The sequence below is a fragment of the Panthera pardus genome, unplaced genomic scaffold, assembly GCF_024362965.1.
Source record: "Panthera pardus isolate Hobbes unplaced genomic scaffold, ASM2436296v1 HiC_scaffold_13, whole genome shotgun sequence".
Taxonomy (NCBI): Eukaryota; Metazoa; Chordata; class Mammalia; order Carnivora; family Felidae; genus Panthera; species Panthera pardus.
Window position 1 is genome coordinate 30,595,422 of NW_026526688.1, and position 13,203 is coordinate 30,608,624.

General features: G+C 36.9%; 1 protein-coding gene across 19 annotated transcripts in view; it reads left to right on the forward strand.

The window, feature by feature from the left end:
- The window catches only part of NRG1 (neuregulin 1), a 222,454-nt gene that overhangs the window by 132,364 nt on the left and 76,887 nt on the right, over positions 1-13,203 (forward strand). For 2 of the 19 annotated variants that reach the window (XM_053900944.1, XM_019466868.2), the window contains exon 1: positions 12,628-12,733. The exons of the other annotated variants lie outside the window; for them this stretch is intronic. The gene's annotated coding sequence lies outside the window, so the exon portion shown is untranslated. Of the gene's footprint in view, positions 1-12,627; positions 12,734-13,203 lie in introns of those variants that run through there. 19 annotated transcript variants of the gene reach the window in all.

Sequence of the window (13,203 nt, forward strand, 5' to 3'; positions counted from 1 at the left end):
CTAATGTTCTAAGTCACTGATCTCAAAGAGACTACTTAAAAAGGGTGAGGTGGGGGGAGAGCAGAGAATGTGCTTAGGGCTTAGGAAGCAGAAACAATAATAACGTAAATGTCACCTGTGGTCTAAGAATGCTATCAGCAGTAACTATTTTTGCTATTAGTCTTACAGCCTACATTCAGCAGATTTTTTTTTTCTCTTGGCATTGTTTTAAACGACTGGTGTAGACTTTCTTACTCTGTTTGAGTCCAATTAATAGTTCTTTAAAGTACTCATCCCTGGCTTTATATGATGGTCAGCTTTAATGAGCTCAGAAATACTCTCATTATATACAAGGCTTTTGAAATAAGCTCCTGTCGAAATCAATTGTATCACTTTCTTCAAAGCAATTAACATAAGAATAAAGGAGGTTAAATTAGACTTCCAGGCTTTGGTGAAATTAATTAATATTACTTTACCGGTGGGGATAAGAAGTAGATAACCATTTTCATTACTTTATTTGGAAGAGATTGTCACATGCAGCAAATGGACTAGTGCAAAGTTACATGCTGAATCTCTGGTATCTTTTAAATCTCTGTATTGCAAGAGATTTTTGCATAATTTTAATAGTGCAGGATTAAAAAGTGTAAATTGATTGGTGAATTAAGCTGGGTAAAAGTTGGCCATTATACACCAACAACTGCTTGAGTAGGATGAAAACTGAAAAATATAAGGAAGAAAATGGCATAGAAAAGTAAAAAACAAATATCTTTATTAGATTATAAGCTATCTGTTATCGATAAAGGAAGACTAATTTGTCTTTTCATACTTATTTTTGTACATAAAAGATGCAATGTTCTGCACCCATCATAGTTTCTAGAATTCCAGAACTATAAATGCCAATAATTTAAATGTATTGATTAAGGGTTTAGTTAACTCTTAACAATATATAGTACTTGTTTATTCTCTAGATTGTAGTTTTAATGTTATAAATGAAATACAACTTTTCAAAATTGGAAAGAGGTCCATACCATTCTTTTATTGCTCAGTAATCCTCTGAGCATGATAAATTTGGTTGTCTTTCTCAGAAGAATTAAGTGTTTAGCTCCCTCAAAAAAGCCACTTTAATTTTTTATCCTAATATGGGGACAGATCGAATGTAGTCCTCTCCCCTTCCTGCCATTGTAGTATAATATAAAGTTGCTCTACATTATAAGATACCACACTACTATTCAGAATTCATTTGACTGGTCATTTGTTACCAGAATGATCGGGTATTTATTTTTTAAGAAGCTGAGGGGTCAAGGCAGTTAACATGGCTTTAATTCAACATGTAGTGAGCCGTGGCTAAATTGTAACCCCAAGCTGTTTCTCTGGTCTCATATATTCACTTCCTTGAGAGCAAAATAATAAGTTCAGAGTGTTCCTGAATGGAGACACGCTCATTTTGATGAGAATGAAGGGGATTTTTGCTAATGAATTTGTAAGTATGTTTACTCCTGTGAGCTAACTATCCTTATTACCTTCCTCCTTTCTCATTGGTTAGAAATAAAGAAAATTTGATTGCTTTCAAAATAATAAAATATTATATTATTTTGGACATTGAGGATCTCTGTCATTTTGTAAATGAAACTGTGACATTTCACCTTTTTGTTAATCCTTCAGTTTTACCTTTGGTTACATTTAAATATGAAGGTAAAGAGTTGAATTTGGTATAGGGTCTAACATCATACCATATCCTTAGTAACAGGTTATTATGAATGTGTCTGATGGTTGGTTGACTAGAAATGATCTCCAGTTCCACATTTCAACATGAATGCACTGTGGGTGGAATGATAAATCCACTCATTTAAGCCATATTAACCATTACCATAGATCTAGAATGACCAGTTGTTCCTGTTTGCCTAGGACTGAGGGGCTTTCCAGCGCAGGGATTTTCCATTTTAAAATTGGGACTGCGGGGTTGCTGGAGATGCTGGACTTTTAGTGGTAAAACCATGAAAGTCCCAGACAGGTGGCACGAGTGGATCACCGTACACAGCTTTTACTGCACAAAGTAATTCAAATGAATCCAGTTTGCAAGACATCATTTAATTTGCCCCTTTGAGAACATGATTTCTATGAACATGTAGGTTTAGCCATTAATGACTGAGATCAAGGATTTTGCTTAATGGAGACAGATGTCATGTTAACATGACAACAGTGGTAACCATTTATTGATCACAGGACTGAATCTTTGTGAAGATAGCTAAAGATAACTTTCTCTGAAATCTTTCTTGATATTTGCCCCCCAGGAAGAATTTGCCATTACTTTCTTTTTACTGCCAATGTGCCTTGTAACAAAATGTATTATAGTGCTGATAAACCTCACTATTATCAGCACTATAGTGCTGATAAACCTGTACTAGACTACAAGCTTCTATAGGAGGATAGAATCTGCCTTTTATATATCTTCGTATGCCTAGCATCTAGTGTTTTTAATAAATAAATCAATTACCTATGTATTTTCTCCTTTTCAAAATAGTACAATAAAAGATATGGCATTTGTTATCCTTATTCTAGTGATGGGAAACTCAAAGATCCGAGATGTTACATAACAAGTATGAGAACACAATGTTAATAAATGATGAAGCCAAAGATGGAAAATCAGATCTAATTGCAAAGCCCATTCTTTCCATTACTCTGTATTAAATAATTCTGACCAACACAGCTACTTGGAAGATGCCCTCCTTTCAAGGAGGAGAGTAGGAATCAGCAGTACAAACTAAGACCATGTTAGTCTTGTCATGGATACTGATGAGGGTTTTCTAGTAATCTGCATAGTAGATTTTATACAAAATTGCTTTGGGAAGGAAGTGATCAAATTAAAATTCAGTCAGTGCCGGGACGCCTGGGTGGCTCAGTTGGTTAAGTGTCTGACTTTCGATTTTGGCTCAGATCATGATCTCATGGTTCATGAGTTCAAACTCTGCATTGGGCTCTGCACTGACAGTATGGAGCCTGCTTGAGATTCTCTCTCTCTTTCTCTCTCTCTCTCAATCTCTCTCAAAATAAATAATTAAACATTTTTAAAAAATACAACCAGTGCTGATATGCTTAGATAAGGAAATCAGAATACATGCTGCAGTTAGGCAGAAGGCTCTGTTATCTGTTCCCTTGGCTCACCATTAAACTTTTTTATTTTTAAAGGCACAGTGACGTGGCTGTCCCTTAAGAAATCCTATAGTGCCCCTAATTCACTGTGTCCACTCCTTCTCTTCCATCTTTTCCTATGTGGTGCATCACATTGTTTTACGTACTGACTGGGAACTGAAGACAATAAAATGCTAATATTATATATAAAGTACAGTAAAGTAGCATAGACCTATATGAAGAATATATTTATGCTACCACCTTTTAATTTATACAGGGATGCATTAATTATTAAGCAAAACAAAACAAAAAAGACTTTCCCAGCTTCTTGAAAAATATTTGTATACAAAGTTTCATAATAATTCGCTCTTGGTGTATTGGTGTCATATGAATGCTGTGATTCATGCAGATGCAGGATATTTATAAAAACTAACCACCTGAGAGTAAGTGTACATAATGACTGCAGTTTATATGACACGAAAACAGTGACCCATTTATTAAAGTCCGTTATGCAGATATGGAGGGGACTTTAAAGACATCCCAAAATATTTGTCAGGAATTAAGTGTTTAATATATCGAATCCTCAGTGTAAAAAGAGGTAAACAGTATAAACATGTGTGCAGAGTAGATACGAATTTGATATCTATATAGGGAGGACCTACTGTTGGGAGGTACTGTATTTCAGGAGTATTTATATTAATGAAACTTGTGATCAGATGAAATAAAATTTGTCATATTTTACATTTTGGGAAAAATTGATTATAGATAAAATGTGTTGTGAGTGACAAGTAATAGAAAGCTTTGCCTTTAAAATAAGCAAAATTAGGGGCACCTGGGTGGCTCAGTCAGTTAAGCATCTGACTTTAGCTCAGGTCGTGATCTCATGGTTCATGGGTTTGAGCCCTGAGTCGGGCTCTGTGCTGACAGCTAAGAGCCTGGATGGAGCCTGCTTTAGATTCTGTGTCTCCCTCTCTCTCGGCCTCTCTCTTTCATTCAAAAATAAATAAACATCAAAAAAAATTAATAAAAATAAAATAAAATAAGCAACACTAATGTAATTCTTTTTTACAAGAATTACATTAAATAGTAGGTGATGTGGAATCTTAGGAAATTATGCTCTTTTTATCTACAAAGAATCCCATTCATGTGCCTTAAGCAATACTGATAAATATTTAGTTTCAAAACTTTAACTTAAAAATCTAATTTTCAGGGGCTCCTGGGTGGCTCAGTCGGTTAAACATCGACTTCGGCTCAGGCCACAATTTCACGGTTCATGAGTTCGAGCCCCACGTCGGGCCCTGTGCCATCAGCTTGGAGCCTAGAGCCTGCTTCAGATTCTGTGCCTCTCTCTCTGCCCTTCCCCTGCTCACACTCTGTCTCTCTCTCTCTCTCTTTCTCAAAAATAAATAAAAAACACTAATTAAAAATAATTTTTTAAATCTAATTTTCAGTACTTTACTTATCTGTGTCTTAGTTATTTACATCTTAGGGAAAAAACACATTTTTTATATTCATCTATCTTCACATTATCATCAGGAATACAAGCACTGAGAACACTGATGAGTATAATCTGTTTTACTTAGTCAAATTGTATAACAAGCCTGGAAGAAATCCAGGCTAGCATCCTGTTTGGCCCCTAGTGGTGGGCCAGTAAATACAAATGGGTGGTACTCTGTATTCATATAAAGAGGGATCTAAAAGCTGAACCTAGGCAAGTCAAACAGTAGACTTCTATGTCAAAGAAGGAGACATCTGAAAACCACCATTGCGCCTCACTATTTAAAGCTATATTCTATAATACACTTCCATAATTTTTATGCATTTGTTTTAGTTGTGCCCTTTTTCTTCCAAATTGAACATACTGTTAGCTTGCTTAAGTGCCGTACATTCATCATTCAGTGTATACGTATTAAGTTTGCCATTGCAACACAAGTACACATGTGAGCATAAAGTGCTCAAATAGTCAGGGATTACCTGAACCTAAAACCATGTATAACAAGTGAGCTTTTGACATTTAAATTATTTTGAGGTAGTTTTTCAGTTTAATAAATCTTGCCTGCTTGTTTATTTATGTATCAGCCCAATCCCAAGGGTTCTCGTCCAATCGAATCCTCATAACCACCCAAGGACTTAGGTTCTATTACTAACCTGTTACTGTTTTAGTTGAGGAGAGAGATTTACCCAAACTAGTAAGTAGTAGATTCCAAGCAGTCCCCTTCCAGAGCCCCTCTGCTCTGTAACATTAGGCTGTTACAGAAAAATCCAAGGAAAGATAATAAAATTTCGCCTTCATGTGCTGAAAGAGATGTAGACACTTCAGATGACTTAAGAGAACGCAGAGGACTTAGCAGTTAGTTCTTTGTAGTTCTCTGTGCAATGCAGTGTAGGTCAGTAGTTCACAACTTTACAGTTCAGTTTGGGAAGAGAAAGAGAGAGAAAAATGAATGTTCTGCACACAGAGTATCATATCTGGTGAGACAAATCAAGGGAGACCTTGAGTGCACAGTACGGTTTTGAAAAGGAAAAAGCAGTGAGGAGGAGGAAAAGCATTCAAGTTTCAGAGGTAGAAACGTCTGCCGTCAGCTTTCCATGTGGCAGGATCATAGGTCATTTCAAGCAAAGAACACATGTAGGGAGAGAGAGGCAGGTAAGACTGCAGTCATAGTTTGGGTCTCATTGGAAAGGACTTGAAATGCTAGGTTGAAGAATCTGAACTTGACTGGGTAAGCATCAGAGGCACTGTGATGTTATATTTAGCAGGAGAGATTGGTGCATTCACCCTATTAGGATTAACTGGACAGGCTGTATAAGAATTATATACTTAGAGAGTATAAATATAAATATATCTTCTCCAAAGGAGAATGTTGAACTTCGAACTTGCATACTGTACTTCATTCTACTAGGTAGAAGAACTTTATGTTTTAGTTCTTTCTCATTTAAATGGAGAGTTGACTGTTTTTCATATGCTTGCTCTTAGTTGTTCTCCACTTACTGTCTCTTTTCAGGAAAAAAAATTCAGTGCATGAATATCCATAAGAACTTATTTTAAATGATTTGTTTGTGACCATCTCTAGGTTCTTTCCAATCGTGCTAAATAAAGAACTAAGACCATAGTACATTCAACTGAACTGAATTCCTGAAGCCCCAGTTAGTAACTGGAAGCATTTGATGATGTGCCAAAATGTCTCGAGTTCTTCTGCCTTCCATTTACTACCTTTTGACCTGTGGCATTGACATCGTAAACAGAATTCAGAGTAGGGAGAGCCATGGTCAGATGGCTGTCCTGAAGTAGTCTGTTGTCGGCAGATGGCCACGTTATTGAGTGTCCTGCTCTCTCTCTGTCTCTTTATGTATCTCTCTCTCTCATTTTTTTTACGAATTCACAATGTGTTTTTTAAAAAGTTTTAAATATAAAGAACATCATAATTACCTATCATGCCAACATAACAAAAAGATATACTTCCTCCAGGTGTTGACAGGTCATACTGTATTTATGTCCAGAGATTAATTGCAGATACACTGCTATTATTTTCAGTAATAGCAGCAATACCTAATTTAAGCACACTCTAGCAACAGATATGTTTTTATCTCTCTATCACATTAATATCTAAACCATTGTTTTACTTGTCTCCACTTTTTTTTTTAATTTAAATTCAAGTTAGTTAACATACAGTGTAGTCTTGGCTTCAGGAGTAGAACCCAGTGATTCATTTCTTACATATGACACCCAGTGCTCATCCCAGAGTGCCCTCCTTAATGCCCATCATCCGCTTTTTTTTTAATCTTTTGAAAAGTAACCTTTTTTGGTTTTCAGTTTATTTTTAACTCGTTTTAACAGGTCATATCCATTGATTTGTTGGACACTGAGTCCTCTGAATTCATAATAGCCTTTGCCGGTTTAATTTCTATCTAGAATCATACATACAGATCCTGATCTCAGTGAGTCAAATGAATGAAAGTCACACAGATTTATAGCAATTAACTTTTCTCCTTTTTCTCTTTTATTACTTATCAGCTAGTTATCCTCTTACTGTGTAACTGACTAGTGATACTACGCTCTGAGTAACTATTTTTCCTTATTACATATGATTGTGTGTTCAATCCAAGCACCTAGACTTGAAATATTCTTGTGTGTTTAAGAAAAGAATTAATTTGTAATGTGAAAAAAAAATGCCACTTTTTTTTTATAACACTTGTGTGACACTGTTGACCATTATGCTTCTCAGGAAAAAAAAATGTATAAACACGTATGATCCATATTCTTGAGAATTATAAAGTAATCTTGCTGTGAAAATAGATAAGAAACCTAGGTTTTCACCAGGCGCCAGTCAAGAACTGGTTTGTTTTTAAAAACACTACCTATAGAAATGATTTATTCTGAAACTGAATTATCCTTTATTGCCTTCGAACATCCTATTGGAGACACTTCTATACTGGCAGAGAAATCTAGGTAATATGGAAAAGCTACCGGTCTATACCTACTGATTAATTCACTGCCAGGCATTGACTGGATAAATAAATACTTCCTTGGGAACATCTATATGCTCTTTGCTATTACGAGAATTACATGGGAAAGAGCCACAGAGATTTTTAGCCTAACTGCCTTGTATTAAATGAGAAAACTGCTGTCTGTAGAGATTAAAAGCCTTCCTCAGAGCCACAGAGCCTGTTAGTGGAAGAAAGGACCTCGCCCTCAGCTGTTCTGTGCCCTCAAGTCCACTGTTGTTTTCATTCTGGTTCTCATGTTCTGTAGCCAACCTTGAGTCCTGAATTTGGGCAAGTAGTGAATATTTAATGCAGAACATGAATTTGAGGAATCAAATGAAAAATTACAACCAAATGCAGAATATCCTCATTAGTTAGTAGCAATTTTGTGATCTAAAGATTTCAAAAAATGAATTCAGTGCCATTCAGTGGATGTTACTACAGAAAATGAATGAAGGGCAGGAGTGGGAGTGGTGAGGGGGGTGTCTTGTCATGGGCAGAGTTAGGTGGTTGTTTTACATTCCTGAAGATTCACAAAGCACTTTAGCATATACAAGAGTGAGGAGTCCTGAATTACAATAACCTACTTTTAAATCCACAGTTTCTCTAGAAGCTTGCCAGTGGTGTGGGTTGTTTTTGTTTTTGTTTTTGTTTCTCTCCCTGAATACCTACTTACTTTGGACATAGAGTTCTTATGGAAATATTAGACTAACTACTAATGAATAAACCAAAAGAAAAATACCCAAAATAGGAGTCTTGTAAGCTTTGTTTTGCTTCCCTATTTCTAGTATTATAATGGGAGCAAATACCTGTTATACCTTGTGTTAAAAATTATGGTAATTGGGTGTTCATTTTATTTCAGTTCCTCTCAGAATAAGGTGGGTTTTTTTTTTTCCCCTTAAGTTTGGGCAAAGTAAGAGTTGTAGTCACTGTATTGGAATTTTGTTTTTCAAGGTATAGTTTTACGACACATAGTTTTCAATACGACAGGACTAAAAAGAGATTTTATGATGCCTAAAAGATATAGTAAGTTTATTCAAACTTAGTCGCGAGGAAAATATTCCTGTAGCATACCGTTAGTGTTGTAATACATGCTTCTCCCTGCTTTTACTTTTCAGGATATATTTTCTGAAAAGTTCTTTTTTAGAAGTAAAATCTCACATGCTACAGAACTATAGGGAAATCCCCTTGGCCACTTGGAGTATCTCTGACACTTGTCATGGAGAAGGCAGCACGTAGTGTTTCCCGGGTGTATACTGTTTTTATTTTTCTGTGTACAAAATATTAGAATAATAAATAGTTAATAGTAAGGCTTGTGGACATGAAAACTGTTGTCTGTAATTTATATGAAATTTATGTAGCAAAACAACTGTTCTTCTTTAAGAAACTCTCCTTTGTCAATTTTACAGTCAATTTCCAAGTAAGTCAGTAACTGAGTTTAGAATAAAAACTTAAACCTTAGAATAAACACCTTATCTAAACTGATTTAGAAAGCACGTATCTTGACAAATATCGAGGGAAATTCATAAACTCTGGAATGAAAAGAAAAAAATGGCAATGTCAGCTATACTTTTAGTGTAATTTATATTTAACCTTTTATCTTTATAATAATAAATATTATCACAGCCAGTTCAAGCAGGCAACTTTAATTTACATCTGTTGGTTAAAGGCTTTAGCTTTTGTTTATGCATGCAAGAATTCTGACTTTTTAAGATTAGCTTCAAATTTTTTGGATCCGTTCCACGAAGAAACATATTGTTGTTAAGTGCAGGCAAACTTGAGAACCTCACCATTTCTGCGTTTATGACCAGGAGCCAGCAGAGTCGTTTCCATGTTTATTTACTCTTGTTTTAGTGTGTCATATCAGTTGACAGTATTCAGGGCTTATGTTGATCCAAGTTGCCATAAAGCAAGGGAATGCAGGCTATAGAACTGTCAGGGGGTCTCCGCACCACAGACCAGCGCAATTTAAGAAAAGCCTTTGCAGAAGGATTCAGTGTCAGTCTTGGAAATTGACTGTAAAAATGCAAATTGGCCTTCACTTTGCAGTCTCTGGAACAAAAGAGGTGGAAAGTGAGGAACCCTCAAACAAGCTGAACGTACTTTTAGGCAGAGTTGATTTCATGAAGACAAAAATAGGGTCCCATTTGCTCATTCACAATAGATATTCAGACTGGATATTCTGCAGTCTGTGTTTTATTGGAGCCTGCAATGCCCCCAAGAGAAGGGTCACCTCATTCTAATTCATCCTAATGTTTCCCCTCCTTCCCACACAGGGAAGTCTTCCAATGCTCCTCACTCTGCAGGGTTAGGAGGAAAGACTTCCTCTGACCAGTCTCTTGTACTTTACGCTGGTGAAATGCTACTACGTTTTGATATTTGAGTGCAGATCGCATTCGTGTCTTCTGTGGACTTACCGTGTGCTGTAGCCAGGAACCTGGTCTGCGTTCCTTTTTCAAAACCTGGGGCTCTTCTAATTTACTTCGTGAGTGAAAATGAATTCTAGAATCCCCAGGTCAGGGGGACAAAAGGAACAAACCAGAAGATGCATAACATTTTTTAAAAATTTTTCTCATGCCTATACTTAGCTGTCCTTAAACGTTACTCACAATCAAAGAACTGTTTTATTTCAGAGAATATTTGGTGGCTGCAGTTTGTGCCTTTAATCTGTCTCATCAAAATAACATGATTTTCTTTTTGCTTTCTCAAGAGGTATTCCACTTGTAAACAGAGTCTTGAGGGAAGTATTTTAGGAGAGCTAACCTTTTCATTTGTACTAGTAAGTTACTTGTATGGATAAATGACTTACATTTTAATGGAACTGAGGTATCTTCATCTTGCTTTTTTTTATTCTGCTTGCTTTCTTTATATATTTTTCTATTATTAAGAAAGGAATGAGAGGTATTTTTTGAGGAAATGATCCTAAAACACCACTTTTTGATAATTAACACTTTCTTCAAATATGTTTGGGGAGAACCTTCTTGATAGTCTCAGATTTGAGCAGGTCGCGTTATTCTCAACATTGATTCTCAACATTGATTTTTCTTTTGACTACTCTCATCAATTTGAACGTTTTATTGTGAAATATCCAGTAAATTATGAGAGCGGAGAGCTAACTAGGTAGGTGGTATAAATTTGGGGCAGTTTTGACACTGCTGACCTTTTCAGAAAAAACAGACACAGACTCTAGTCTGAGTTGAATCCAATTGCTAAGTAAATACAGTTTTTATTGAAGTTAAGTTTTGTTTTGAGATACTTGTGGATCTACATACAGTTGTAAGAAATAATACAGAAAGATCCCATTTATTCCTTGCCATGTTCCCCATGCAGGATATTGATGTTGATTTCGTCAAGTGTAGAACATTTCCATCACCGCAAGGAATAGAAGTATAAAGCAGGAATTACATAGATTTTGAGCGATTTCCCGATTCCAAATTCTTCAGTACTAAAAATTTTGACACCTGGACACACTAACAGCAGGGTTTTAGAGGAAAAATCATTTGGCTAGGTCACTACGCCTGCATTCGTATCTCAGCTCTGCCACTAAGACTGGTTTAAGCACTTTATGGGAGTCACTGCCTTGTCGTGCTAGAATTTATTCTTTTGTAGGGACTTGGTCTAAGTCAGTGATTCTCAACCAGAGTGGAAGAGAGCGATGTCTTTTTCTGCTGTGAAGTCTTGTCAGGATCTTGGGTTGGGGCTTTTCAGACCCAGCGAAACACCTTTCCGTCCACGTCTCTACCTGCACCTCCACCTTCGCCGCATGCAGATTCTGCTTTTGGCCCCCAGACGTCTAAGATTTCGACTCCCTCATCCTCCATGGAGAAGTGCTTCTGAACACAATTAAATATGTTACTCATGGGCTGTAGATACAGTTTGCCAATGACTGGTCTCCAGCATCTCCACGCTACTTTTCAGCTTGAAAATAGTAAGAGAAAAGTTTCTACAAAGAACATTGAAAATCTTTCTGCTTCATAGCACTCCCAGTTGATGACTCATAGGACTGGAGAAAAATGTGCTGAATTTCGGAACCAGTTTCAGAATGGTGTATGAGGAAGGTCTCCTCCAAAAGGGATGTGATAGAAATGACATTTGAGGAAATATAGGGATACTCCTACAGAAATCAAACTAGCTAAATCAACAAACTGAAAAAAAAATGAGTCACTCAGCATAAGGATTTGACCCTGTCTGATGCCTAATTTTTTTAAGCTTATTCATTTATTTTGAGAGAGAGCAAGTGGGGGAGGGGCAGAGAGATAGGAAAGAGAATCCCAAGCAGGCTCTGCACTGACAGTGCAGGGCTCGAACTCATGAACCACGAGATCATGACCCCAGCCGAAGTCAGACACTTAACTGACTGAGCCACCCAGGCACCCCTGATGCCTAATTTATAGGTTTAAATTTTAAATTTTAGCAATCGGTAACTTTCTCCATAACCTTGATGTCTTCTCTCCAAAAAAGATTTATTATAAAATTATAGCATAAAAAAGAAGGATATGGTGTTTTTTATCATTATAATTGCTGTCTTAAATATTTTTTTCCAGGATTCAGACTAGCCTGTTGAACCTCCCTGGTTTTATACTTCTGGTTAGTGCTATCTCCCTGACTGTGACAGGTCCGAGTTACGGATATGACTCCTTTCTGTTTCTTTCCTTAAGGAGTGAAAACATATGGGGTGGGGGTGGGGGGGACGACCTAGGATTACAAATGGTATACCTAACTTATATTAGAATGTTGAAAGCAATGAGTCTGAACTTAGAAACAAACCAAGAGGCAAGGAAAAAAAAAAAGGAAATGATTTTTTTTTTCTATATTACGTTAGGGATGACACATGAAAGAAAAAATTGAGGAAATCCAGAAACAAGAATCTATTTTCCAAAATGACAGCTAAATGAGATTTTGGGGCCCACACTAAAATGAGCCGAGTCAGACAGAGGAACAAGCAATGGCCAAAGGAAGTGATGGTATATATGAAAATCTGCAGGCTTAGAGTGACTCAGAAGATGTAAGAAACCCTTACTCAGACACAGGATTGCCTGTGGCACACTCGCCTGGAAATGGTTAAAAAACAGAAAGGGCTGAGGGAAGGCGATATAAACCTGGATACCTGCTTTCCACTAAGATCTTCTGATTCTCTAAGGTGAGTAACACAGCTGTCCTGAAAGATGCGTGGCCAGCTCTCTGGTAACGCACTGAGGAAGGTCTAAATGAGAGAGCCCCAGAGACTGTGAGGCCAGACCAGCTCTGTGCTTGGGAGCGGCCGACGATGACTCATAGGAGGTGGAGGACAGTGTGCTCCATTTACGGGCTAGGTTCAGAGTGGTGCATGAGACAGAGTGTTTGGTATTAATGATATAGTGATACCACAGGGGACGGGGAGTATATAGCCAGTTCCCACTGAAGTTAGGAACAGAGCTGTATTAACCCAGTGTCTGAATCTAGATGCAAAGGACCCGTGTGGTGCCAGCTGCTAAATTCTTCACGATTTTACCCTTGAATGAATACTGGACTCAGGCGTCTTGGGACTATTGATATTTCTTTTAAAAATCCTGATCTATACGTCAACAACACGCAACCGTCTTCAGCATGGTTCAGTCTTTACTAATAAAA